The sequence below is a fragment of the Canis lupus genome, chromosome 8, assembly GCF_003254725.2.
Source record: "Canis lupus dingo isolate Sandy chromosome 8, ASM325472v2, whole genome shotgun sequence".
In the NCBI taxonomy this organism is placed as follows: Eukaryota; Metazoa; Chordata; class Mammalia; order Carnivora; family Canidae; genus Canis; species Canis lupus.
The window spans coordinates 72,360,883-72,387,786 of NC_064250.1; the positions used below are offsets into that span (position 1 = coordinate 72,360,883).

Sequence of the window (26,904 nt, forward strand, 5' to 3'; positions counted from 1 at the left end):
AAAGAAAGAAAGAAAGAAAGAAAGAAAGAAAGAAGAAAGTTTAAAATATTGGCATGTTGGATAAACTCAATGTAGAAGGATAATCAAAAACATGCACTAGTAGGGCAGCCCGGGTGGCTCAGGGGTTTAGCGCCACTTTCGGGCCAGGGCGGGATCCCAGAATCAAGTCCCATGTCAGGTTCACTGCATGGAGCCTGCTTCTCCCTCTGCCTGTGTCTCTGCCTCTCTGTGTGTCTCTCATGAATAAATAAATAAAGTCTTAAAAAAATAATGCACTAGTAACATTTATTATAAAAGCAAGAACAGCTGGGATTATGAAGTCTATCAACAATTTATTTTATCAACAAATAAAGGAGAAAAACTCAAAGTGCTTTTTTCAACAGATACCTAAAAGGCATTTCATACAATTGAATGGCCAATCATTAAAAAAAATTAAAAAAAAAAAAAAAAACTGTGGAAGCCAGGAAGAAAATTACCTAAATATGATAAAGACCACCTTTAAAAGATATCAAAATTCAAATCAGGAAAAGAGATGAGATGAGCATTTTCAATATTACAACTGACAATTTATTTGGCAATTCTACCTAATGAAACAAGTCAAGAAATTTAAATATACACTATATCTACAGAAACAAAAAGGCAAAACACTTTTATTGGGGGATAATATGATCATATACTTGAACACTCAAGGGGCACCTGGGTGGCTCAGTCAGTTAAGCATCTGCCATCGGCTTGGGTCATGATCCCAGGGTCCTGGGATGGAGCCCCACGTTGAGCCCTGCTCAGCGGGGAGCCTGCTTCTCCCTGTCCTGCTCCGGCTCCCCCTGCTTGTGTTCTCTTGCTCTCCTGCTCTCATATAAATAAATAAAATCTCAAAAAAAAAAAAAAAACCCACACACACAATACAAAAAAATTCAAATTTGCAATATTGTACAATGACTAGATATAAGATAAACATACAAAACTCAATGTCCTTTCTCTGACATGTTAGGTTGAGTTCCGTAATAGACTCGGAGACTCCGAAATGTACGTGCAGCAACACATGCGGCGAAGCCAGATACAGAGCTGGGTGCAGGGAGAAGCTGTAACAGAGGCTCAGCTACCAACGTGGGAAGCTCTGAGAGTCAGACGGTTGCTTGGAGATGCCCCAAGCTGAGGCAACATCTATTGTCCCCCATTTTCCAGTCAAGGGGTGCCGCCCTGGAGAGGATGAATTATCCTGGGTGAGGCAGCTTGCTTTGGCAGAAGGCAATTTCTAGAGAGAGTCGTGGCTCTGGGCAGGCAGCAGGCAACACTTCTGGCAGTTAGAGGAGTAAGTAGTAAGTAGCTCTGTCCTGAGGGGCTGTAACCAACACACCCTGGCATCCCCTACAGCCCTCGAGGCCAGATCCACCTGCGGCAGATAGTAAGTTCCCCCAGTTTGGGAACAGCTTCTCTAAAGCTCTGCTCTTTGGGAAGATTTCCTCTCACCTCTGCCTTCAGGGCCGGAACCAGAGGTGGGGCTCTACTTTGTCCCACAGACCTTTCCCCCTCGTAAGTGTTCTCAGGTTAAGTCCAGCAGACTCCTGCTCCTGCGGCTCCGCTGTGACTTTTTGCTGTGACTATTCCTGATGTAGCTGTGCCGTGTCTCTGTTCTGGTGGACGGCTGCTGGGTGGGCATGACTCTATTATGATGCGGTGGGTCAGGGACAATCCCGGTCATGTCGGTCGATTCTGGCTGTGTGGTCACCTAATGTCTCGCAGTTAGGCCCTCCGCCTCCTCCAGAGCCAGCAGCAAGCCGGAGCTGTAGCATAAGTGGATCCAATTCTCCTCTGTAGACGCAGGGCCTTGCTCTGGAACCTTAGTGTCTGCATTGTGACGATCCTATTGGGCTTTATCATAAACTCCACACAGCATCTTTCCCACCATAAATGCCTCTAACACCACAGGCAGAAGCTCGGCCCCTGTGTACGTCCCAAGGGACGCGCGTACCATACTTAGCATTTCTACAGGGTCTTTTCCGGCTCTGTGACCCAATCAAAGACGGCAGCCTTCCCTTCCGTGTCACTCAGGATGCTCACATGTGGAGTCAGCGAGCTTCAGAACCCCAAGAGGCCTCCAAGTATCGCACTCCCTCCTCCTTGGTGATGGCAGGTGCAGGATGCAGTAATCTGTTCTTTCCTTCACAGAGGACGTCCCAGCACGCTATGGACCACTGAACTCCTAAGCAGGTGCCAGTGTGGTGGCCTCCTGAGCCCTGCAGAGCTCACGCGCCTTAACGAGGCCTCCAACATACTTGCCACTTCTTGTTCCTTCAACTCAGATTAGCATGATGTCACTGACACAGTGGGCCGCTGTGACAGTAGGAAGTGTGTCCAGATGGTTCGGTCCTTTGAGCTACATTATGACAGAGGACAAGAGAGTTAGCACAGCCCTGGGGCGAGACTGAGTGAACACTGTCGTTCCTCCCACACAAAAGCAAACCGCTTCTGGTGGGATGGGAATGACATTTGCCAGATCAACGGCTGAATGTCGCGTACTAGAGGGACACATTATTCTGCTCTGCAAAGACAGCAGATCTAGAAAGGAGGCTGTGGTTCAGACTCCTGCTTGCTTGTGTTTGTGGGGGGCCCACTGTCACCCCGTAGAACACATCCGGCTCATGCAGGCGCCAAGATGCTGACTCAGATGGCGATGGTGGGGACCACCCCCTACACCCTCTAGGTCTTCAAAATGATTCTCATCTCTGCCACTCCCTCCAGGATTGGAGATCGGTTTTGTATGGGGGTACTTCCGGAAGCTTTGACTGGCCTTTCCCTCCGTGGAAACAAAGTACAGATTCTTCCAGCCAAGTGTATACATTTCCAACTATTTAAACATTCGAGAACCCAGTAAATGACAACAGGTGACCCATCATGAGCCCAGAGCTCTGTTTATTACCTGGGCACCTAGCATAGCCAGGAGGCCAAGGTGACCCTGTGCCCCCTGGGGATTGATTTTCTTTTTTTTTTTTTTTAAGATTTTATTCATTTATTCATTAGACTCAGACAGAGGCAGAGAGAAAAGCAGGCTCCCTGCAGGGAGCCAGTGTGGGACTCCATCCCAGAACCCCGGATCAGGACCTGAACCAAAGGCAGATGCTCAACAACTGAACCACCCAGATGCCCTGGGGATTGATTTCGACTCAAACCCTGTACCAAACCATCCTTGAAACAAGTGGGCATTTCCCGTTCCCCCGTGAAGGTGCCTGAGCAATGTCTGAGATCCTCTCAGGGAAGGATAGGGAGTCAGCCTCCAAACATGTGCCTCAGCGTGGCTGGCCTTTCGTCCTGAACTTCAGCTGGTCCTTCGGCCAGTGGGTTCTGGGTCTGTAGCCTGGCTCAGGTCTGGAAATGGGACCTTTCCAGCAAGGGATCATGACTCCATGTTTCCAAGGGGCTGCCCTGGGTCTCGTCCACTACTCACTCCCTTGATGCTCTGGAGTGTGGAGTGGACAACAAGCTGTCTGTCTTCTGGGGACACCGGTCTGATCACCCATCTCACGCAGGTGCGTGTTCTTTAGGTCCTGAAGGTCCCTCAGGGCATGCTCGCTCCCCTCCCAGCAGCAGTTGACTATGACTTACCGTGTCATTGGTCCCATTGCCGGCAGGGGAGTCTAGCAGACCCCTTCCCAGAAGTTGTGTTCTCTTGGGGGGCAGGGATCCCTGTGTCACCCTCAAGCAAGATGCTAAGGATTGAACCAAAAGAAGATATGTTGAAGTCCTAACCCCGGGTACCTCAAAATGTGACCTCATTAGGAGATAAGGATAATCTTCACAGAGGTGATCAAGGCAAAATGAGGTTGCGGGGTGGGCCCTAACCAACCATGACTGGTGTCCTTATCAAAAAGAGGGATTGCAGACAGATCCACATGCAAAGAGCACACAGGCGGGGGGTCACCAAAGATGCGGCAAACTCCGGAATTTATGAGATCCTGCGAGAGTCTCTCTCGAAGCCTCAGAAAGAACCAGTCCTGCCCATACCCTAACCGCAGACATGCAGCCTCCAGAAATGGGAGTGAGTAAATGTCTGTTGTTTGAGCTCCCCAGTGTTGGGGGGTTTGTTTGGGCAGCCCCAGGACACTGATCCCCAAGGGAGTACTTGACTTTAACCCAGAATGGGAAGGGGAGGGGGCCACTTCCGTGGGCCCTGGGATTGTGAGGACCTGGGGGCCGTGATTTCTGAGCTTGTGCCCAGGTCAGGCTCCCTGGGAAGCAGTCTGAGCCTGGCCCTTGCAGGGAGGGCTTCTGGGAGGGGCGCTGTGACCAGCAGCTGGGAACAGAAAGTACAAAGTCCAGATGGGGTGAGGGTCAACATGCAATCTCGGGGCTGGCCTCCACTGGCCCTGCATGCCTCGGGCCACCACAGCGTTCTTGTCGTGACCTCATTTTGACTTGATCACCTCTGTGAAGATTATCTTTATCTCCAAATGAGGCCACCACAGCCACATGCTGACCAGTCACAGAAGCAGCTGCCCTGGGACAGGGCCTTGACCTCAGCCAGGAGCCTGGGAAGAGGGCAGTGTTCCATGGATGCTCGGGAATGACTGCTTCCCCTCCAAAGCAGAGCTGCTACAGAATGGAATGCTGGCGGGGTGGACTTGCCAAACTTGAGAACCCTGTATCCTCCTCGGTCAAGAATCAAGGCTGGGGTCTGGACCTGGCTGTTTCTGCCTTCCACTCATTGTGCCAACGAGGCCCTCTGCTGTCACACTTGGCCTTAAATGGAGGTGAGTCGTGTTTCTCTGGCAGCACCTCCCCCCACGCCAGCATCTGATCCCACACTTCCACACTTACCGCCTCCCTCCACCTGTCAAGCTCTCAATATGGGGCAGCAGCAAGTGCATTTCCTTCCCCTGGTGCCCCACCCCAGACATCACAGTGGAGGTGTCCCTGACGTGCCCCGGGCTGTCACCTCTCCACTAGCACCAAGACAGGAGACACTGCCAACCAACCCAGCAGTGGTTGGTCCCGCCAAAATCCTGTGTTAGCATCTGCTTCCTGAGACCGCCCCCAGGTCGAGTTCCTGGGAAACAGATGCCAGGCTTTGATCTCTGTGGGCAGGAGGATTTGGAAGCCAGGGGAAAGATCCTCTTGGGAACAACACCCATGAAGTGACCAAGAGCAACAGGAGGATTTGGAAGCCAGGGGAAAGATCCTCTTGGGAACAAAACCCATGAAGTGACCAAGAGCAACAGGACTAGGCTGAGGGAAAAACTGACCAACAGCTGCCAAACAAAGGGTGGGCTGCTGAGAGAGTGGATGGGTGGAGGATGGGTGGAGGGATGGGGAGATACAGGGATGAAAAAATGAACTGATGCATCAGTAGAGTGGTTTGACAAATGGATCAGAGGGTGGTTGGATTGGTCAGTGGATGATGGATAAATAGATGGATGATGGGTAAATGAATGGATGATGGATGCATGCATGCATGAATGAGTGGATGGATGGGTTCATGGATGGATAGATGGATGGATGGATGGTTGGATGGTTAGATGAATGGCAGGTGGATGGGAGAATGACAGGAAGGATAAAGGGTGAACAAATGTACTGAAAGAGCAGTAGGATGGATGGGTGGATGGATGGATGGTTGATTGGTTAGTTGGATGATTGGATGGATGGATGGATGGATGACTGGATGGATGGATGGATGGATGGATGGATGGATGGATGGATGACTGGATGGATGACTGGATGGATGGATGGATGGATGGATGGATGGATGGATGGATAACAGGTGGATGGGAGAATGGCAGAAAGGATGAAGGATGAATAAATGTATTGAAAAAGCAGTAGGGGGATCCCTGGGTGGCACAGCGGTTTGGCGCCTCCCTTTGGCCCAAGGCGTGATCCTGGAGACCCGGGATCGAATCCCACGTCAGGCTCCCGGTGCATGGAGCCTGCTTCTCCCTCTGCCTGTGTCTCTGCCTCTCTCTCTCTCTCTCTGTGTGTGACTATCATAAAATAAAATTTAAAAAAAAGCAGTAGGGATGGATGAGTGGATGGATGTGTGAATAAGCAGGTGGATGGACATCTGGGTGGAGAGATTAGAGATGAAGAATGAGGAAAAAAATCTTTGCAGCTACACTTTGGTTCTAATGATATTCACAGTCTTTTGAGTTTGCTACTTCCGGGTGTGGACTTCAACACGGCCAGCTCAGAAACGCATTACTTATGGGCCTACTATGAGTGGACCCAGTAACCACACTCTAACCAGATTCAGATGGCTGACCTAGTAAACCAGAGTGTCAATTTACTATACACCCGGACGAGACCGGGTGACCGTCGGCAGGACGAGAACACCAGACACCAATCAGCAATGGGTGTTGGCTGCTGGTCCGGAATCCCACGTGGCAAAGTGTCTTCAGACGGCATCTTGCAGAGCATGGACTCAGATGGGGACTGAGCTCACTGGCATAACACTGAGCTCGGGCTAAAGGAGGTGGTGCCTGCATCTTGCAATAGTATCAATAGTATCCATCTGCCCAGGAGACTGGAAGTGCATGAACCCCAAATGGGGATTTGGGGGGCCCTCTGTCTCCCTCCACCATGCCAGGAAGGGCACAGCCAACAAGGATGCTGGGTCTGCTTCTGTGGCTCTACGGATGCCCTCATGCTAACACTTCACTTCTCTGAGCTTATTCTTTTTCTAGCTTCTTCAGTTAAAAAATCATAATCTGCCTTCAATTTTGATAAATGACTTCCGTCTATCCATTTTTCTCTTGGTAACACTTTTACAGTCCGTTTGCCTCTTGGGTTCCACGGGTGGGTCGAGGGGGGCTCTCCTACCATGACTACAGATTATGTATTTCCCTTTGCTTCACACTCTGCTTGTGTTGATGACCCTCCAGGATTCTTTTTTTTTTTTTCTCTTTTTTTTCTTTTTTTTTTTTTTTTATGATAGACATAGAGAGAGAGAGAGAGGCAGAGACACAGGCAGAGGGAGAAGCAGGCTCCATGCCGGGAGTCCGACGCGGGACTCGATCCCGGGACTCCAGGATCGCGCCCTGGGTCAAAGACAGGCGCCAAACCACTGCGCCACCCAGGGATCCCCAACCCTCCAGGATTCTTCATGAGTTGTCCTACTTGCCAAGAGGAAATACTCCCCCTTTCGTCTCTTTTAAAGATTTTGCCTTGAACTTTATTTTGCATGATGTAAACTTTACGAGGACTGCCGACTTTGTGTTGGCATTTTTGTTAGAACTTCTTCGGTGCTTTACGCTTTCACGTCCCGGCTTACTTATTCATGCTTTTCCTAAGTTTTAGTTACAACTTGTTCTTTATTTCTGTTCGATCTGAAAGTCTATCTTTTGACATGTTGGCCTAACCCATTCGCATGTGTTAGTGCCTCTGATAAAATAAAATCTTACTCCATATTTTCTATTTTGTTTGCCTTTCCCCTTTTCCACCTTATTTTAGAGAAAAGGTTTATCTTATTCCATCTTTTGTTTAAGTGGCTTTGAAACACTTATACCTCATTCCAGTCTGCTCTTGGCTGCCCACAGATTCACCAAACAGACTTAAGCTCCAGTTCTGCCGACAGTGTCGAGCATCAGGCAGGTCCCAGTGTGTTGCCCCCACCCGGGATGGTAGCTGCAGGTCGTGAAGCATTTTGCACAATCCGTACATGCACGTTCGCTCCCGTCCCTGTGCCAGGTGAGGTGAGGCGCCCCACCTGCAGCGCTGCGCTAAAGATGACACAAGCAGCCCACAGACGGCACTCAGCAGGTCACGGTGACGACGGCTGTCGCCCTCAGCCCCTGGGCTCCCTGTCTTCCTCCCAGGGAACGTCTTCCAGCGGTTGCTTCAGAGTCGGTGGACCATGGGAGCTAAACATCTTCATTTTCTGTTCACACGTGAATAACAGGTTGTCTGAGGATTTCACCTCTGAACTGGGAAGATCCTGCTGTACTCAGTGTCACCCCCAACACTGAGAAGAACCGGCATCAGTGTGGCCCCTGGCCCCTTGCCACCCATTCAGTGTCGGAAGCCGTTGGGATTTCCTCCATATCGGGGATGATCCACGTTGTACTCTGATGGGTCAGGGAGCAAGTGTGGCGTTTGCTTGTTTGTATTTATCCTGCTTGGCACCTGGCAGGGCCGACGCCTGCGTTTTGCCCTGAAAAAGCCCATAAAGCTGCTTGGACTGTGGCCCCCACGTCCCTCTACAGTGTCCTCCCGGAATCCCAGCACACAGGTACAGGGACGCTGGCTCTGTCCTCACACCTCGGCCGTCCCTGCGTGCCGCTCCCAGCTCATTCCTTCCCCACACCGTGGCCATCGTCCATGAGCCCCTCTGTGGAGACATATTTGACCTGTTCCTCATGGTTGCTGGGGTTTTTTAATTTGTAGACCTCTCCTTGTGTCTCTGAAATGCCTGGCTGTCTCACTCCTGTCACGGGTGCCAGTCACCCCCTAGCGTCCTTCCTGCAGGATCTTTCGGTTCTGATTGGCTTTCTCTCCTCGCAGCCTCACATCTCTCACCCTGCAGACTTTCCTGGAAACTGGGTGATGCCTCCTGGCTTTGACCCCAACTTTGCGGTGGTGCTTCCCCGGGGAGGGCACCTGCTGTATTTGTTTGCCACAAGCTATGGTCCCTGATCAAACTTCCGTCAGCCTCCTCCTCAGCCAGCTGAGTCCAGGGTTTTGTTTTTTTTTTTTTAAGATTTTACGTATTGATTCATGAGAGACACACAGAGACAGAGACAAAGACACAGGCAGAAGGAGAAACAGGCTCCCTGTGGGGAGCCCGATGCAAGACTTGATCCCAGGACCCCAGGATCACACCCTGAGCCAAAGGCAGATGCTCAAGTGCTAAGCCACCGAGGCCTCCCTAGTCTAGTTTTAGCCAAGAATCCTGCTAAGCCAGTTTCTCAAGAACCCCCCACCTTTCATGGCCAGTCAGGGCCCTTTCTCCTGTTAATGCTCCCCTCATCTGCTGTCCGCTGCCCACTGGCTACGGTGCCCGCCTGTCACTGTCTGACCCTACCCGGGGTCAAGCCCGCTCTCCCCTCTACTGCAATAGTCTTCAATAAAGTCTGCCTTGCCATTTTTAATAGCGTCCAGGGCAAAGTATTTTTCTTTAACAAGAGGAAGGCTAACGCTTAGGCTAAGACTCAGCTTCACTGTGTCTTTCCTCAGCAAGAGCAGGGCGGGCAGGCCAGGCCTGGGTGGCGTTCCTTGCCACAGGCTGGGTGTGGGGGCTCTGCACCCCCCGGGCTGCCAGATGCCAGCACATGCCCTGCCTCTTTGAACTAAGCCCCCACCGTTGATGCTCCCGGTTCAGGCGGATCCAGCCTCCCTGCTGGGAACAGGGGCCCCCATCACTGTGCAGGTGAGACAGCTCACTTACATACGTGCACTGATTTAAGAAGTCAAGAAAATAAGGACTCCTGGGCGGCTGCTCAGCAGTTGAGCATCTGCCTTCAGCTCAGGTCAAGATCCTGGGGTTGTGGGATCGAGTCCCACATCAGGCTCCCCGCAGGGAGCCTGCTTCTCCTCTGCCTGTGCCTCTCCCTCTCTCTGTGTCTCTCATGAATAAATAAATAAAATCTTTTCTAAAAAAAAGAAGTCAAGAAAACAGTTTGCACAGGTGTGGAAGCTCGAGTACAGTCAGAAGGAGTAGGTGCTCACCAGGGAAGGACAGGCCGGTGGTACATCTGCCCAGATATCTGCACCCCGAGTGCCCCACAGGCCAGGGAGGGCTCTCCCCCCTGAGCTGGGGGCCAGATGACCCCCGCTCCCTATCCCTGTCGGCCCCCACAGGAGGGATGTGGGAGCAGTCTCCAACTGGGGAACATCTGGCTCTGGGTGGGAGTGAGGGGGCGAGTAAAGGGATGAGGGCAGGGGATGCAAGTGTGGAGAACTTCTGCTTTCATTCGGCACTTCCTTTTTAAAATGAAAAACTTTATTATCTCAGGAAACCAATAGAAGGACCAAAAATAAAACAGCACCATGCCCTACTATTAGAAGGCCAGTTGCAAGGCATCAAATTTGTGCACACAGGCAAAGAAATTGTCCTGAAAAAAGTGCAAATTGCTACTTCGCTGCATGTAAATGAACCGCTAATTGCTTTTTGCAAACAATATTTATGCAAATGGCCCCACATTCTGCAAAGCTGCACAGATTATGCGTTCACATTTACATTTGTCACCACCCTCCTTTTATCTGAAGAACCGCGGGCGAGGGGCCCCCCCACAGCACTCGCTGCTCAGACTTTCTTCCTCTATGTCCCTGCGAGCCCCCGCCCCGCGGCGCCCTAGGAAGACAGCCAAGTGTCCCCGAGGCCGAGGCTGAGGCCAAGGCTGCCTTCCGCTCCCAAAAGCCCTGTTCTCAAATCCCTTGGGTCCCGGATGCACGTATAGGCCCAGCCACCCTCCCTGCCTCAGAGCTGACAACAGCGCCTCCATCAGCAAGCTCAGTAGCAGCCTGCCAACCCGGGGAGGGTCTGCGTGCCTCGAGCCTCCATCCTGGAAAGACTTTCTGAGCATCAATAAGAGAAGGGCCTGCAGCCAGGGCAGGAAAATTCACTAGCAAGATGAATAATCCCAGAAAATAAAATGGACTGATTGTTCGGCACGTGAGAAAGGCCTTAAGATCACTCACAGTAGGGCAGCCCGGGTGGCTCAGCAGTTTGGCACCTGCCTTCAGCCCAGTGCATGATCCTGGAGACCCGGGATCGAGTCCCACATCAGGCTCTCTGTATGGGGCCTGCTTCTCCGTCTGCCTGTGTCTCTGCCTCTCTCTCTCCCTGTGCCTCTCATGAATAAATAAATAAAATTAAAAAAAAAAAAAAGAATCACTCAGAGTTGCACAGATTTCTGGGCACCAGAGAGAACGGAAGCCGCCTGGGCCCGCCTGCCCCTGCCGCCCGGCCACCAGAATCCACGCAGAACAAGAAGGAGAACAAACAAAACCGCGCAAAAGCCACTCCCGGGCGCGATCAGACCCCAAGGAACGCCGGGCTTCAACACCACTGCACGTGAGGAAGGAACAGACGAAAGGGAGGACATCCCAGCGGGCGGCTGCTCACACGCTTTGCAGAGAGTAAGGGCAGCCCAGGAATAATCACTGATTTCGGGGACGAGGGAAGATGAGGGCGCGGGGTGGGCGCGGGGTGGGCACGCAGGGCTGCAGCCCAGGGCACAAGCGCTGGCCGCGCGTCCCGGGCCCTCAGTGCACCAACCCTGCATGCGGGTCCCGGGCAACCTAGCTCGGAGTCTCTGAAGGGCAAAGCTTCGAAGCCCCGTGGAGCAGGAAAGAAGGCGGGTGTGCCCTCAGGGACTAGGTGGCGGGGGCAAGAGTGGTAAAAGGGGGAAGTTTCAGGTCCCATTAAAAAAGAGGGAACCACAGATTCGGAGGACGCACGGTCCCTCCCACTCCCACCAGAAAGTAGAGCCACTTGAGGAAAGCAGCCTTGGCGACCCCATCGAGAGGGGCCTGTAAACCGCCCGAAGCCACAGCATCGTCGGAAAGAAGTTACGTCTCTTCTAAGCCACCACCGAAACCAGCATGTGAGGGGCGCCCGGGCGGCTCAGCGGTGGAGCATCTGCCTTCGGCCCAGGGTGTGACCCCGGGGTCCTGGGATCGAGTCCTGCGTCGGGCTCCCTACATGCAGCCTGCCTCTCCCTCTGCCTGCGTCTCTGCCTCTCTCTGTGTCTCTCATGAATAAATAAATAAAATCTTTTAAAAAAGAAAAAACAGCATGTGAAAACCGACACACCTGATAAGGGGCACGTTGGCCACGCCAGCAACAGCAGCGACCAACACGAGACCGTGAGCCCCTGCTCCAAACCGAATTCAGATCCTCCCAGAGGGCGGCTGTGGCCGGAGGACCCTCCACACAGGACGGGGAGGAGGGGTCTGTCTGCAATGCACCCAGGTTTCAAGAGACCCAAGAAGGCACAGACTTAATGTTTCAAAGGGGGAGGGGGCCGGGGGGCGCCTGGGCTGAGGGGGGCCACCGTCAGGGGCGCGTCTGACTCTCAGGGTTGGGGGACCAAGCCTCCTAGGTCTCGGCTTCGGACTCTCCGTCCCTCTCCCTCTGCTCTCCCCACCTTGCTCTCATGCGTGCTCTCTCTAAAATAAATGCGCAAGTGGCCTTAGAAGAAAGTTGGGGAGCACCCAAGAGAATGAAAAAAGAGACAATGAGGGCAATAAAAAGAGTCAGAGAGAGGGGAGGGGGCGGGGGAGAAGGAGCACGCCCCACGGATGACGTGCTCAAGTCCGTATCCCCGAGGACATCCGGGGTCGGTACCCTGAAATGACCAACCTGAGACATCACATCCCCCAAGGAAGCTCAGATGTTTCCAAGATAAAGCAAACACAACGTAGGAGCAGAGGAACCGGCCCCACGTCTCGAAAATAACAGCAAAGCAACGGTGCGGCAACAGCCCCAGAACGTCAGCGAGAGGAAGTCGGGATGGAGCGTCTGCTATTTCGGGAGAGGAAGTGTGTGTGTTCCTGCGACACTGTGGCTTTCTGAGCAGCAGTCCCTGGAAGCCCGAGGAGGGGCCTGGAAGCGAGCAGCCTGGGAGTCCGAGACCGTGAAGACCCAGGACAGGGGATCCCACACCCGGCCCCTGTGCCGTGGGAGGAGAGAAGGCCCAGGCCCCTGCCCCACATCCCAGAGGGCTGAGCGCAGGGGGGCCCCGTCCTCTCCCGCGGAGAATGTGTTTGCCCGGGAAGGATCCCCCTGGCCAGGTCTGGACAGCAGATCCTATATGAGCCCTGAGACCCCTCCAGGGATGCGGAGCTCCCGTTTCACGGGGCTTTCCCCCCACGATGCCCACGTGGACATGGGTCATAGGGACCAACGCGGAGGCCTTCCGTGGGTGAGTCACGGCGGGTCCTCCTCCAACCCGGACCCCCTGTGCTTGCTCTCAGGATGAGGGAAACAAGCAGAGACACAGAATGGACTGGTGTCCACGGTGTCCTCCAAGTGCCCAGAGAACACGACCACGCACACAGGAGCTCGGGGAGTCCCGAACCACGAGCCCTTCCTGAGGGATCCACCAGAAGGTCAACTTCCTGTGATGGGGCAGCGACGGCAGGCTGAGGACACGGCTCGGGGCCCCCACCCCGCAGGGGCTCCTGCCCGCCCTGAGGCTAGGGGAATGGTCCAGACCACAGCAGGACAGGAGCCCCCCTCGGGGCCCCAGGGTCTTAGGGGTTTACAAGGAAAAACAGTACTATCTAGAGTCGGACTTCGGGAAGGAAGCTCCCAACTGTCTACCGTGAATCCCTTGCTAGCAGGGGGAGAAAACACCTTAGCTGGGCGGTGGCCAGGCCCCCGGGGTCCGGAGAGTCCTGGTTAGGGAACCAAACTCCGCTTGGCCACCTCCCACTGTCCTGACCTCTCCCAACAACCAGGTACATAGCCCCCCACCCCCACAGGCTCCGGGCAGCAGCTCTTCCCGCCCACGGTCCCGTGCTCGGGTTTTAATAAAACACCATTTTGCACCAAGGACACATCTCAGGAATTCAGCTCGGACCTCGCCCACCACTAACCACCTCACCCACGTTCTTCCTAAAACAACGTCACATCCATCTGAAAATTTGACAGGGAAAGATTTTGCAAAAGGATGAATGTGGGGAGGAGGCCGGAAAGTAACCTACTCCTGTCTGGGCTGGGACACAGCGGGAACGGGGCGCTTGAGGGAGGGAAAGGCAGTCGGCGGGTGTCAGTTACCATTAAAAATCAGCAACCCAAGGGTACAGTGTCAAATGAAAAAATAGGGGGATAAAAAAACAAAACAGAAATAGGAGCATTTAAAAAGTACAGGAACAGAGAAAATCATAAGAATAAAAATACAGGGATCCCTGGGTGGCTCAGCGGTTTGGTGCCTGCCTTCAGCCCAGGCCGTGATCCTGGAGTCCTGGGATCGAGTCCCGCATCGGGCTCCCGGCGTGGAGCCTGCTTCTCCCTCTGCCTGTGTCTCTGCTTCTCTCTGTGTGTCTCTCATGAATAAATAAATAAAATCTTTAAAAAAAAAAGAATACAAATATTTTAAGAAAAACAACAAAAACAAAAGAGCAAAGAACACATATCACACAGCAAATGTTACCGCATGCATATAATTATCAAGTATCATACCAAACATATAAGTCATATATTTTTTTAAGATTTTATTTATTTATTCTTGAGAGACAGAGACAGAGAGAGAGAGACAGAGAGAGAGGCAGAGACCCAGGCAGAGGGAGAAGCAGGCTCCACGCAGGGAGCCCGACGTGGGACTTGATCCCGGGACCCGAGGATCACGCTAAACCGCTGAGCCACCCGGGCTGCCCATAAGTCATATTGTAAATGTTAATGGGAAGCGCCTGGGTGGCTCTGTCAGTTGAGTGTCTGCCTGCGGCTCAGGTCATGATCCTGGGGTCCTGGGATCGAGTTCTCCCTCTGCCTCTGCCCCTCCCCCCTGCTCCTGCTCTCACTCCGTCTTTTTCAAATAAATAATCTTTAAAAATCAAAACAATTAATGGGCTTGACTTATCTATTAAAAGAAAAAGATGTCAAAAAAAAAAAAGAAAAGAAAAGAAAAAGATGTCGAGACGCCCGGGTGGCTCAGCAGTTGAGTGTCTGCCTTTGGTGCAGGGCGCGGTCCTGGGATCGAGTCCCACGTCGGGCTCCCGGCAAGGAGCCTGCTTCTCCCTCTGCCTGTGTCTCTGCCTCTCTCTGTGTCTCTTATGAATAAATAAATAAAATATTTTAAAAAGAAAAGAAAAAGATTTCAATTTCGCTCACGAGCAGCACCCAGCTATAAGCTGTGAACAAGAGACACACATAAAATAAAGTGAGTCAAAAAGCTACAATGAGCAGGACTGAATAAAGGCATGTCAGGCAAACAGAAGCCCCCAGAAAGAGGGCAGTGGTCCCGGGACACCAAAGCAGAATTAAAGACCAAAATCACTAAACATGGCAAAGAAGGACGTTTTAACACACAAAAAAAGACACAATTCTCAACAAAAGTAAAAAAGTCGTGGAACAAATAACACAGCAACCGGCTTTATGAGATGAAAACTCAGCGCTCACGAGGAGGCGCAGAAGCACGCCGCCCACCAAGAAGGTGCCACCTCACGCCCAGAGCAGGACGGACCAAGTGAACTAGAAGGCACGTGACGGGGCAAGGCCTGCAAAGGCAGGAGGGGAACTCGGGACCACAGGAGCCTTATGGGGGACACCCGTCAAGGATAAAGGTGAGGACACAGGATGGGTCAGGAATAGCCTCCGACTGGGAGATGCGCATCAGACACGGTCGCCAGCAGCCCGTGGGAGGTTTCAACGCCTGCACGTGGGGCAAAGCCGGCCAGGTGTTGGACCTCCCCAAAGGAGCAAGGTGGTCTCGAAAGTGCTTCTGGCTAGAGGGCATCAGCCACCTGGGCTCTCCCCGCCGAGCTATATGCTCCTCCTGGAGGGGAGCTTTGAGCGACACGTAAGATATAGAAGAGCTACCTGCACACCGGTTGGCAGAGCTTATGGATTTAGCTAATATTTGCACACACACAGCTTTAAGCCGGAGGATCCCAGATGCACCTGCTCGAGCATTCACGAAGCATTCACAAAAACAGATCATCTATTAAGTCACTAAAAATTAGTAAGTTCCATAAAGTAGAACTATTGCAATCAACAGTCTGTGGTCATCATATAATAAAACTAGAAACTATTGACAAAATGAAAAATTGGGGGCAACAAATTTTTTTTAATCTGTAAAACAATTCTTGGGTGAAAGTAGAAATGCACACTGAAATCACTTACTTCAAAAAAAAAATGATGACAGAGAAGATATGTAGTATTGGCTCCATGGGATATACTTAAAGCAGTGATCAAAGAAAATTCAGAACTGTGAACACTTTTATCAATAAACATGAAAGAATTTTTTTAAAAAAGCAATAAAATTCACAGCTCGTGCAACCAGAAATATAACCCCAAGTAAACCAAAGGGAAGCTCAAGGAATGAAATAATAAAGATAAAAGTAGAAATTAATGAGGTAGAAGAACAGAAAAGCACTTGACCTAATTAATAAATCAAAAGCCTAATTTTTTTAATTAACAAAATAGGCAAACTGCTAACTAACCTGATCATGAAAAAGGAGAAAGCTTGAGTAAACAAAATGAGAAATGACAAGAAAAGCAACCATTGGAGAAAAAGAAAGCTTAAAGTCTGGGATCCCTGGGTGGCGCAGCGGTTTAGCGCCTGCCTTTGGCCCGGGGCGCGATCCTGGAGACCGGGGATCGAGTCCCACGTCGGGCTCCCAGTGCATGGAGCCTGCTTCTCCCTCTTCCTGTGTCTCTGCCTCTCTCTCGCTCTCTCTCTGTGACTATCATGAATAAATAAAAATTTAAAAAAATTTATAAAAAAAAAAAAGAAAGCTTAAAGTCGTGGGATTGGTTTGCAGACATCTCTGCAAATAAATTTGAAAACACTGATATTATGGGTTAAATTGTGTCTCCTGTCCCAAGAAAAGATATGTTGAGGCCCTAACCCCCAGTGTCTCAGATGGTGACCTTATTTGGAAACTGAATTGTTGTCAGTAAAATTGGTTAAGTTGTGGTCCCCTCAACACTGCTTGGTGAGAGGGAGCCCCTAATCTAATATGACTGGTGTTTTGGTAAAAAGAGGGGAATTTGAGGCACGCACACATAGTAGGAAGATGCCACGTGAAAATAGGCGAGATGAGAGTGATGCATCCACAAGCCAAGGAATGCCAAAGGTCGCCAGCAACACCAGAAGCTGAGAAGAGGCAAGGAAGGATTCCATACGGGTTTCAGAGGGAGCACAGTCTGGTTGACATCGTGTTTCAGACTCCCAGACTCCAGACTGAGACAACAAGTTTCCATTGTTTTGTTTTTTTACAGATTTTCTTTATTTATTTATTCATAGGAGACACAGAGAGAGAGGCAGAGACACAGGCAGAGGGAGAAGCAGGCTCCCCGCAGGGAGTCTCATGCAGGACTAGATCCCAGGACTCCTGGATCACGCCCTGAGCGGAAGGCAGACGCTCAACCACTGAGCCACCCAAGGATCCCAGTTTCCATTGTTATAAGCTCCCCCCCTGGTTTGTAACACTTTGTTAGAGATCCTAGGAAACCAATACATGTGATTAAAGAGATAAGTTCCTAGAGAAATACCTATTTCCAAAATTGACCCAGCTGGAGATAAGAAACAAACAGAATAATTTCAGGAGAAGAAATTGAGAACTTCCCTACATGAAATGCCCCAGACCCAGATGGTTTCACAGAAAACTGCTACCAAATTTTCAAAGACCAAATATATAGTTCCAGTGTCTCATAAATGATCCAGATTACTGAAAAATAAGGAAAACATGGAAGGGTAACATTGAAACCTCAATCTTATACAGACAATATGAAAAATGGAAACTATAGGGACGCCTGGGTGGCTCAGTGGTTGAGCGCCTGCCTCCAGCCCAGGGCCTGATCCTGGAGTCCCAGGATCGAGTCCCACATCAGGCTCCCTGCATGGAGCCTGCTTCTCCCTCTGCCTGTGTCTCTACCTCTCTCTCTCTCTCTCTCTCTATTTATTAATTTCTCATGAATAAATAAAATCTTTTTAAGAAATGGAAACTACAGAGTGGTAGCACTTACAAATATGCAAAAGTGCTAAGGAAAGTATTAATAAATAATGCAATACCACACAAAGAAAATAATGCACCACAGCCAAGTGAAGTTTCTCCAGGTGTGCAAAGTTGATTCAGTATTAAGAAAAATGTATACCACAGCATACACACTGTGCACTGAGTCGGAGAGAAGACTCCAGGCGAAGACATCTATACACAACCCTTGTCCTGAAGCCTGTATCTCTCTCAATGCAGAAACAGTAAGGAATATCCTCTAAGATTAGGAACAATGCGAGGATGTCCAGTATCTCTGCTGCTGTTCAGTATTGTACCAGTGGTATTAGCCAATGCAATTAGACAAGAAAAATCAGATTGAAGCATAAGGATTAGAAAAGAAGTAACACTATGTCAATGTACAGATGATATACCATATTTTTTGAACACTTCTGAAGAACACATGGTAAAACTAATCTCAGACAGGAGAGTATTCCAGTAAGGTGACAGGATACAGAATTAACATACAGAAACCCATAGCCTTCATGTATACAAAACACAACCAGTTAGAGGATGTAATAGGACAGAAAACCCCAATTACATAGCAATAAAGAAGATTAACTAGGGATGCCTGGGTGGCTCAGGGGTTGAGCATCTGCCTTTGGCTCAGGGCATGATCCTGGAATCTGGATCAAGTCCCATATTGGGTTCTCCACGGGGAGCCTGCTTCTCTCTCTGCCTGTGTCTCTGCCTCTCCCTCTCTGTGTCTCTCATGAATAAATAAATAAATCTAAAAAAAAAGAAGAAGATTAAGTACTTAGGGAAAAACTCAGCAAAAAAAAAAAAAATGTGCAAAACCTACATGAAGAGAACTTTAAAATGCTCCTGAAAGACTTAAACTAGTGGAAAGACATCCCCTGTTCTTGGGTAAAATGGCTCACCACAAAGACATCAGTTCCCTTTCAGTTGATTTATAAGTTCATTGGAATCTCAAAAAAATCCCAACAAGGTTATTTATAGAGCAAGACAAGTTAATATTGAAGTTCATATGGGGAAAAAAATATGTATATACAAACAGTGCCAGGAAAACACTGGCAAGAGTGTCTCTACCAGAGCTTCAAACATACTATATAAAGCTGCTTGTGGAATGGAGTGGAAGTGCAGAAGGAATCACGTGAATATATGAAAATTTAGTGTATCAGAAAGATGACAGCTCAGATCACAGGGACTGAGATGGGCTGTGTGTGCACGTGCGTGCGTGTGCATGTGTGTGGCAGATCTGTGCATGTCCTAACATGTTCCACGCACAAGCCCACCCACCGGCACGATCAAAGTGCAGAGGGCTTCCACTCTACAGCCCCCCAACCCCTTCTACCTCCAGACCCTAACCCCCGACAACCACTAGTCTGTTCTCTGTGTCTCCTGCTGCATGACCCCAAAATGCTCTATAAATGGATTCATACAGTAGGCAACCTTTTGAGAATTTCACTCAGCCTGATTCGTAGCTATTATGTATATCAGTAGCTTGTTTCCTTTTATTACTGAGCAGTACTCCCTGGTGGGGGTGAACTAGTTTGTTAAACCGTTCACCCTCTGAAGAGCATTTGGGTCGCCCCTAATTTGGGGTTATTACAAACAAGGCGGCTGTGAGCATTCATGGACAGATTTTTGCATGAACTTAAGTGTTCGTCTCTGACATAAAAGCCAAAGAGTGCAATTGTTGGGCCACGGTAATGGCATTCTTCGCTTTAATAGAAACTGCCAAAAAAATTGATAAATTGGACTTCATCAAAATTTAAGCCTTTTCTCTGCAAAAAGACCCAGTTAAGAGGATGATAAGACAAATTGCAGACAGGAAGAAAATACAGGCAACCCTATATTTGTCTATAAGCTTGTATCTAGAATTTGTATAAAAAAAAGAAAGAAGAAGAAAGAAAGAAAGAAAGAAAGAAAGAAAGAAAGAAAGAAAGAAAGAAAGAGAAAGAAAGAAAGAAGAAAGAAAGAAAGAAAGAAAGAAAGAAAGAAAGAAAGAAAGAAAGAAAGAAAGAAAAAGAAAACTATCAAAACTAAGCAGTAAAATAATAATAATGGTCCTACTAGAAAACGGGCAAAAGACAGAGACAGTTCACTGAAGAAGATATGCAGATGTAGCTAAACATGAAAGATGTTCAATACAACCAGTAGTTAGGAAAATGCAAGTCAAAGCCCCACCGTATTCCCATCAAAATAGCTAAATTAAAAATTCTGATAACACCAAATGCTGACAATGATGCCGAGAAACTGCATCCCCCACACAGGCATTGCTGGCGGGGAGGTAAAATGGTGTAGCCACCCTGGAAGCTCTGCGGTTTGTTCTAAAAGACAGACTTTTTTTCTGAGGCGCTGAGGTGCTGAGAGGCACTGAGGCAACCGGGCAGCCACGTGGGAAACATAATAGGATCCTTACCTCACACCACACACACGACCGAGGTCCAGACGGTGCAGGGATCCAAAGACTCAACCCATCCCAGTGCAGGAAGGAGATGGGGTGAATCCTTGTAACTGTGGTGCAGGGAAAGGATTCCTAACTACGACTCACATTCCAGATGCAATAAAAGGCCAATAAATTTACATGCAAAACATACTCTAAAGTCAAGAGATGACTGACAAACGGGTATAAAAATATATATATAGGATCCCTGGGTGGCGCAGCGGTTTGGCGCCTGCCTTTGGCCCAGGGCGCGATCCTGGAGACCCGGGATCGAATCCCACGTCGGGCTCCCGGTGCATGGAGCCTGCTTCTCCCTCTGCCTATGTCTCTGCCTCTCTCTCTCTCTCTCTCTCTGTGACTATAATAAATAAATAAAAATTAAAAATATATATATTTTTAAGATTTATTTATTTATTTATTTATTTATTTATTTATGAGAGACACAGAGAGAGAGGCAGAGCCACAGGCAGAGGGAGAAGCAGGCTCCATGCGGGGAGCCCAATGCAGGACTCGATCCCGGGACTCCAGGATCCACCTTGGGCAGAAGGCAGACGCTCAACCTCTGAGCCACCCGGGGGTCCCAATATACATATTTACAAGTCATTTCATAGGCAAAGGGTTCATATTCCTCACCTATTAACAATCTTTAGAATTGCAGGGGGAAGAAAAGCAACCCGCTAGGAAATGGAGAGAAGACCTGAACAGACAACCCCCCGAAAGGAGGTGAACTTGGCCCGATGCTCAACCTCACACAGGTGTCTCCAACAGCTGAGTTCGAACGCAGGTCACTAGACAACACACACTAAAATAGAATCGGATCCTCGGATTCAGAGAGGCACGACCTGCGGACACGGGCCACTGCGGGAGGACTCGGGAGGACTCGGGAGGACGTGCTGCTCAGTGGCGTAAGCCCGGCGCGGGGACAAGGACTGTGTGATTCCACTGACGCGAGGGCCCCAGATGGGGTCATGTCCACGGCGACAGAAAATAGACGGGGGGTGCCGGGGGCTGGGAGAGAAGGGGACCCAGGTTCAGGTCGGGGAAGGAGAGAAGGTTCTGGAGGCCGACGGTGGTGGCGGCTGCAGGAGAGCGTGAGTGTGCTTCACGAAGCCCCCGAGCGCGGCACGTAAAAGTGGTTAAGATCCTAACTCCTGGGCAGCCTGGGGGCCTCGGCCGCTTTGCGCCGCCTTTGGTCCAGGGCGTGGTCCTGGGGACCCGGGATCGAGTCCTGCGATGGTCACCCCTGCATGGGGCCTGCTTCTCCCTCTGCCTGGGTCTCTGCCTCTCTCTCTGTTTCTCATGAATAAATAAATAAAACATTTTTAAAAAAAGATCGTAAATCTTACGTGGATTTTACCACAATAAAAACAAGAACACGAGACAGCACTTCAGAGAGATGAAACCGGAAGGCGTGACTGCGGCCTGCACTGTGCGGCTGTGGGGCGCCAAGCGGGTCCTGCTGGAGGGGTTCCCCGGGGGGTTTATCTCAGAGAACCATGCACTCCCCTTCCCGCCCAGCACCCCATGTCCAGGGGTCCACCCCCAATACACCTGCACACAGCTACTGGCTGCACCCGTGCTGGCGGCTGCGGGGTCCACGGGCGCACCCCCAGCCGGCAGCGGAACAAATACGAGTCACCGTGGGGGCGCGCAGCTCATAAAGAGGGGTGAGGGCTCCGAGGAGCCCGGGGCTGCAGCGGGACCTCCAGGGGACGTGTGCGAGTCGTAAAAGCAAAGAGCAGAAGAGCACCTATGGTGCTGCCTTCTGCGTCAGCGGGAAACAGGAAATTCCCCGGAACTACGTGGATCTGCTCATCTGTGCGAACAGAGGCACGGAAAGAAGTCAGGAGGGCGGGACGTTGTTCCCCACGGGGCTTGGCAGGGTCGGGGAGGAGAACGATGAGCCCGCGGCCCGGCCTGGGGATGCGCCCCCAGCAAGCCTTCCCCGGGGTGCTGCCGACCTTGAGGACCACGTTAATGGCTCGCACGCTCAAACACGAATAAGTGAATTAAGAATCAATAGACGGAACCAGGGCGTCTTGGAGAAAGAGCCAGGAAGAGAAAGAACAGAAAAATCCCGAAACACAGAGGCGCTCCGAAGACCCCGTGAGACAACTGCGACGAGCCCCCCGTGCCAAGAGGATTGGCTAAAGTGGATGAAATAAGAACTCAGGCGTTTAGGCTGATAGGGACATGCGGTATTTACAAAATATGAATTACAGCACTGGTGTCAATCATTTAATGAATACGTGTATGAATCATTAAAATATTAGCCAAGAACTATGAAAATTAAAAGCCTCGAAATCAGTGGACAGATGCAGCAGACGCGCGGACGCAGCGAGAGGAGACCGCTGTCGGGCAGGCAGAGGCTCGAGTTGCCGCCCAGGGTACAGGCCGGAGGAAAGGAAAGGCGTTTGCACCGTGGAAGCATCTGGAAGGAGAGGAGGACGGGTCTGACGCGCTCTAACCGGGGCTCCCAGGTCAGGGTCTCCAGGGCCACCCCGGGTTGCGGTGACTTGGCAGGAGGGTCACAGCCCTCAGGGTCTGGTTGTGCTCATGGCCGTGACCCCGCGGTGACCAGCTCCCGAGAGTCCTTCCCCGCGGGGTGTGGGCGGGGGCACAGGACTCAGAAACAAAGACTCCAAGGGACACACACCCCAGCACCTGCCTTCTGTTCGGTCCGCCCAGCGGCCACTCCGGCGGGCGGTCACCGTGCGCATCCAGGCATTCACTCTCCCCACGCATCCCTCCTGGAGGTTGAATCCTTTGGAAGCTGTGGGGTGTGTGACCGTGGGTTTCTCCGCCCGCTGCGGTCTGGTCAGACAACGCGGCCTGCAGGCTCGGCGTTCCCGAGCGCGGCCTCCGGCTGCAGAGGTCCCCGAGCGCCCGCGCCAGGAAGCCGCTTCCCGGCTCCTCCCATCTGTCCTGTCCTCGCTCATTTTTCTTTTCTTTTCTTTCCTTTTTTAAGATTTTATTTATTTATTCATGAGAGACACAGAGAGAGGCGGAGACACAGGCAGAGGGAGAAGCAGGCTCCATGCAGGGAGCCCGACGCGGGACTCGATCCCGGGTCTCCAGGATCAGGCCCCGAGCTGAAGGCAGATGCCCAACCGCTGAGCCACCCGGGTGTCCCTCGCTCATTTTTCTAATTGTTTGCCCGTCACGTGCCACCATGGAGCCTTAGAGATAGGACCGGTCCAACCGGACTGCGAAGCTCAGTTTTGCATTTTATTCAATGTTAATGAGTTCGATTCGGAACGGCCACACGCAGCCCGCGGCCAGTGCGGTCCCGAGCGGCGACAAACCGCCGGGGTGTTTAACAAATGATACTGGAACACTTGCTCTCCACGTGGCAAGGGCCGGGTTCCGATTCCCACACCTGTGCACACTGAACTCCAGATGCATTAAAGACCGGAACGTGAACAGCAAAGCTGCAAAACTTCTGGAAGAAAAACAGAGAATGTGCTTATAATGTTGGTGGAGCCGCAGATTTCTTGCCGCACAAAATAAACAAATAAAGGAACGTATTGGGGATCCCCGGGTGGCTCAGCGGTTTAGCGCCGCCTTCAGCGCAGGGCGTGACCCCGGGGTCCCGGGATCGAGTCCCATGTCGGGCTCCCTGCATGGAGCCTGCTTCTCCCTCCGCCTCTCTGTCCGTCTCTGTGTCTCTCATGAATAAATAAATAAAATCTTTAAAAAATAATAAAATAAAATAAAGGAACGTATTGATGAGCTCGTCCGGCCTCAACCTGAGACCTCCGACGGCGCAGAGCATGGAGGAAGCAAGCACACACGCCGACAGGACCGAGCAATTTAAGGAGAAAAGAAAAAAGACACGCATCCTCGTTGAAAGAGTGAGCCGAGGATACGGTTAAGGGGGCCACCGGCTGTCACCTTTGACCCCCTGCCGGGGCAGGAGACGCCGCCTGAGCTGTCGCCCCCTCAGTGGCCCGCCGTGCACCTGCTGTCACTCGCTGGGCACTTAAATCCTCCGCCTGGTCCTCGGCACATTCGGGCCCACCCATCTTCCTCCCGGCGGCCAGGTCGGGGCGCGCAGGACACTGGCACTGATGAAGCGCCTCTAATAGCCAACATCCATCTGCCCGTCGCGTGGGGCCCCGCGAGAGCAGGGAGGCAGCACCCCCGCAGTCCGCCCCAGGGCGCACCTGGCCTGAGGTCTCCACGGCAGCCCCACAGAGGGAGACGGCCGAGCAGGGCCGGCTCGGAGACCCCACGCGCGGCGAGCCACGGAGCCACGCTGGGGTGCCCGGCCTGGGCCTGCGGGAGGGTGGGGACCGGGTGGGGGCCTCCCTTCCTCTCACGCCATCCAGCCAACCGCAGCCAGGACTGAGCGCCCGCCCGGACCCTGCTGTGAGCTGAGTGGACCCAGGCCGCGCCCTTCTGACCTCCCTCAGCCTCAACTTACCCCTCTCCAAATACAGCCACGCTGGCAGTCAGGCTTCCACAGAGAATCCTGGGGAACCCAATTCAGCCCCTAGCATCTGTCACCCCAGCCCCTGTCTCCCCGTGCCTCTGTGGGACCCCCCCCACCCAGCCCTGGGGGTGCTGGCAGGGAAGCAGGGTGGGTGCACAGACCCAACGGGGCAGCTCGTGGCCTGGGCCCCCCCACCCCCGGCAGGAAGGAGCGCACATGCACAGGTCCGTGCACCCCGGGATCTGCACATGGAGGGAGGCACCGCCGGAGGAGGCACCAGGCTCCAGGGGGCACCCTGCCAGCGGGGGGCGGGGCTCTCCCCATGAGCCGCTTGGTGCCTGTGGGGAGTGAGCCCGGCCCCCCCACAGGGGGTCCCCATCCGCCCACCCTGGCTGCTGCCTTCTGGGGATGCCGCTGCCCAGCCAGCTCCCACTCAGGCCCCATTGAGGCCATTTGTGAGGCCCACCCCTTTGTTGTGGGGCCGTGGAGCACCCCGCCTCTGAGCCTCCTGCCCCGCCCACGGGACAACCAGGGCCACCATCGCACCCCGGGCCTCTTATTTTAGGGGTGAGTTAATGTTATATACGCGGAGCACCTTCTACCCTTGACCCCTCCATGCTCCACCCTCCACTCTCTCCTCCTCCACCCTACACCCCCGCCCTACCTCCTCCATTCCATCCCCATTCCTCCAGCCTCCTCCACCCTTGCACACTCAAGCTCTCTACCCTCCACCTCCACCCTCCTCCTCCATTCCCCGTCCCCTCCATCCCTCTATCTCTCTACCCCTCCATCACCTTACCCTCTATCCATCCCGGCATCCTTCCACCTCTCCTTCCCTGCATTGCTCTCTCCCTCCACCCTCCCATCCCCCATCCCTCACCCCACCTTCCATCCATTCACTCACCCAGCTGCCCTGATGCTGGCCCTCTGCAGAGCACGGGGGATACTCAGGCAGCCCTAGACACCAAGTGGCCCCAGCTGAGGGAGGCTGACCTGCTCCACAGGCATCTCCCTCCACCGGGCACCTGCTGCCGTTGCCTCAGGAGGGCTTCAGGACTCCGTGCCCAGTCCAGCCAGAGGCCTGGGGTGCAGCCCAGTGCCATCCTTGCCACTGCCCCCACACACCTAGGCCTATGGAGGGGCAGCAGAGCCCTCCCTGGTGAGACTCCGGGCACAAAGCTGCTGAGTGGCCAGTGGGAGCCTCCAGGCCTGAGCTCAGAGCCTGCTCTGACAGCTCCTGTTGAGGAGGGAGGCAGGGGGCGAGGGCTGTGGTCTGGGGTGACCAGGGCCCAGGGCAGGGGGACAGCAGAGGCCTGCCCCCACAGTGGGATGTGCCCGGCCCAGAGGCAGATCCTGGGTGGTCAGGGAATCCGGGGAGAGGAGGATGGAGAGGGCACAGGGACGAGAAGGGCCTCGTCTCAGTCGGCTCCAGCTGCCCCAACACGGCAGGCCAGGCGCCTAAACGCGGACATTCCTTCTGCAGGTCTGAGGGCCACGGGCACGCAGACCCCCGTCTCCCCCATACGAGGGCACGGACCCCACGTAGGGCCCCACCTCCAGGCCCATCTAACCCTGACCCCCCCCAGGGCCCACCCCCAACAGCATCGCACGGGCGGCGGGGTCTCCACGTGTGAATCTGGGGACACAAACGTTCAGGCCACCTGGTGCCTCGACACGGGCACCAGATCACACCGCGGACACAGGCCCAGGCTTCCCTGTAGAAATTCTCTCTCCGGGGAAGAGAAAGAGTGTGCAGGTGCCTCCCCCGGGGCGCCCAGCTTCGGGGCCACCAGCCAGACCCCAGGACCTGAGCCTGACCGCCCACCTGCTTGTACCCGCCCACCTTCACCCCACGTTCTCCCTGGAGCTCTTCTTCCCAGCCCATGTCCTGACTCGGGCAAAGGACAGTGCGGCCCCTCAGGCAGGACAGCGCCCAGGCGGCCCGGCGCAGCGTGAGCTCAAGCCCCGCCTCCGGCTGTGCAGGTGCATGGACTGACCCACGCGGTGACCACACTTACCTTTCCCTCGTTACGACACCCAAGTCCCTGCCGAAGGGGGAGCACAAGCCTCGCTTACACAACAGGCACCGGACGGAGAGGCGTGTTTCGTCAAGGCGCGCACGACTTCACGCCACCTCCACATGCGATGACGAGGCTCCCCTTTCTGGATACGCTTCTTCACCCTAAATACGAGGCATCCACCGCCCTTGCTCGGAGTCACGGCTTCGGAAGTTTCTGCCCGTGACCTCCTTACTTGCTGCAAATCAAGTTTCCCTCGTGCGACCACTGCCCCGGTGTGGTCGCCGCGTGTGACTCACCCAGGAGCCAACTCACGCTGGTTCCCTTGCACCTGCACCACGCACCCTGCTTCTGCCAGACGCACGGGGCCTGGGGGTCGCTCGGGGACCCAGGCG

At 52.7% G+C, this 26,904-nt stretch overlaps 1 long non-coding RNA gene across 1 annotated transcript; it reads right to left on the bottom strand.

Moving 5' to 3' along the window:
- Positions 1-544: 544 nt before the first annotated feature.
- On the bottom strand, positions 545-26,691 carry LOC125755624 (uncharacterized). The gene is made up of 3 exons (XR_007412595.1): positions 26,510-26,691; positions 3,604-3,707; positions 545-2,377 (listed from the first exon to the last, which is right to left on the bottom strand). It is a non-coding gene; the product is annotated as an uncharacterized LOC125755624 (long non-coding RNA).
- Positions 26,692-26,904: the final 213 nt, after the last annotated feature.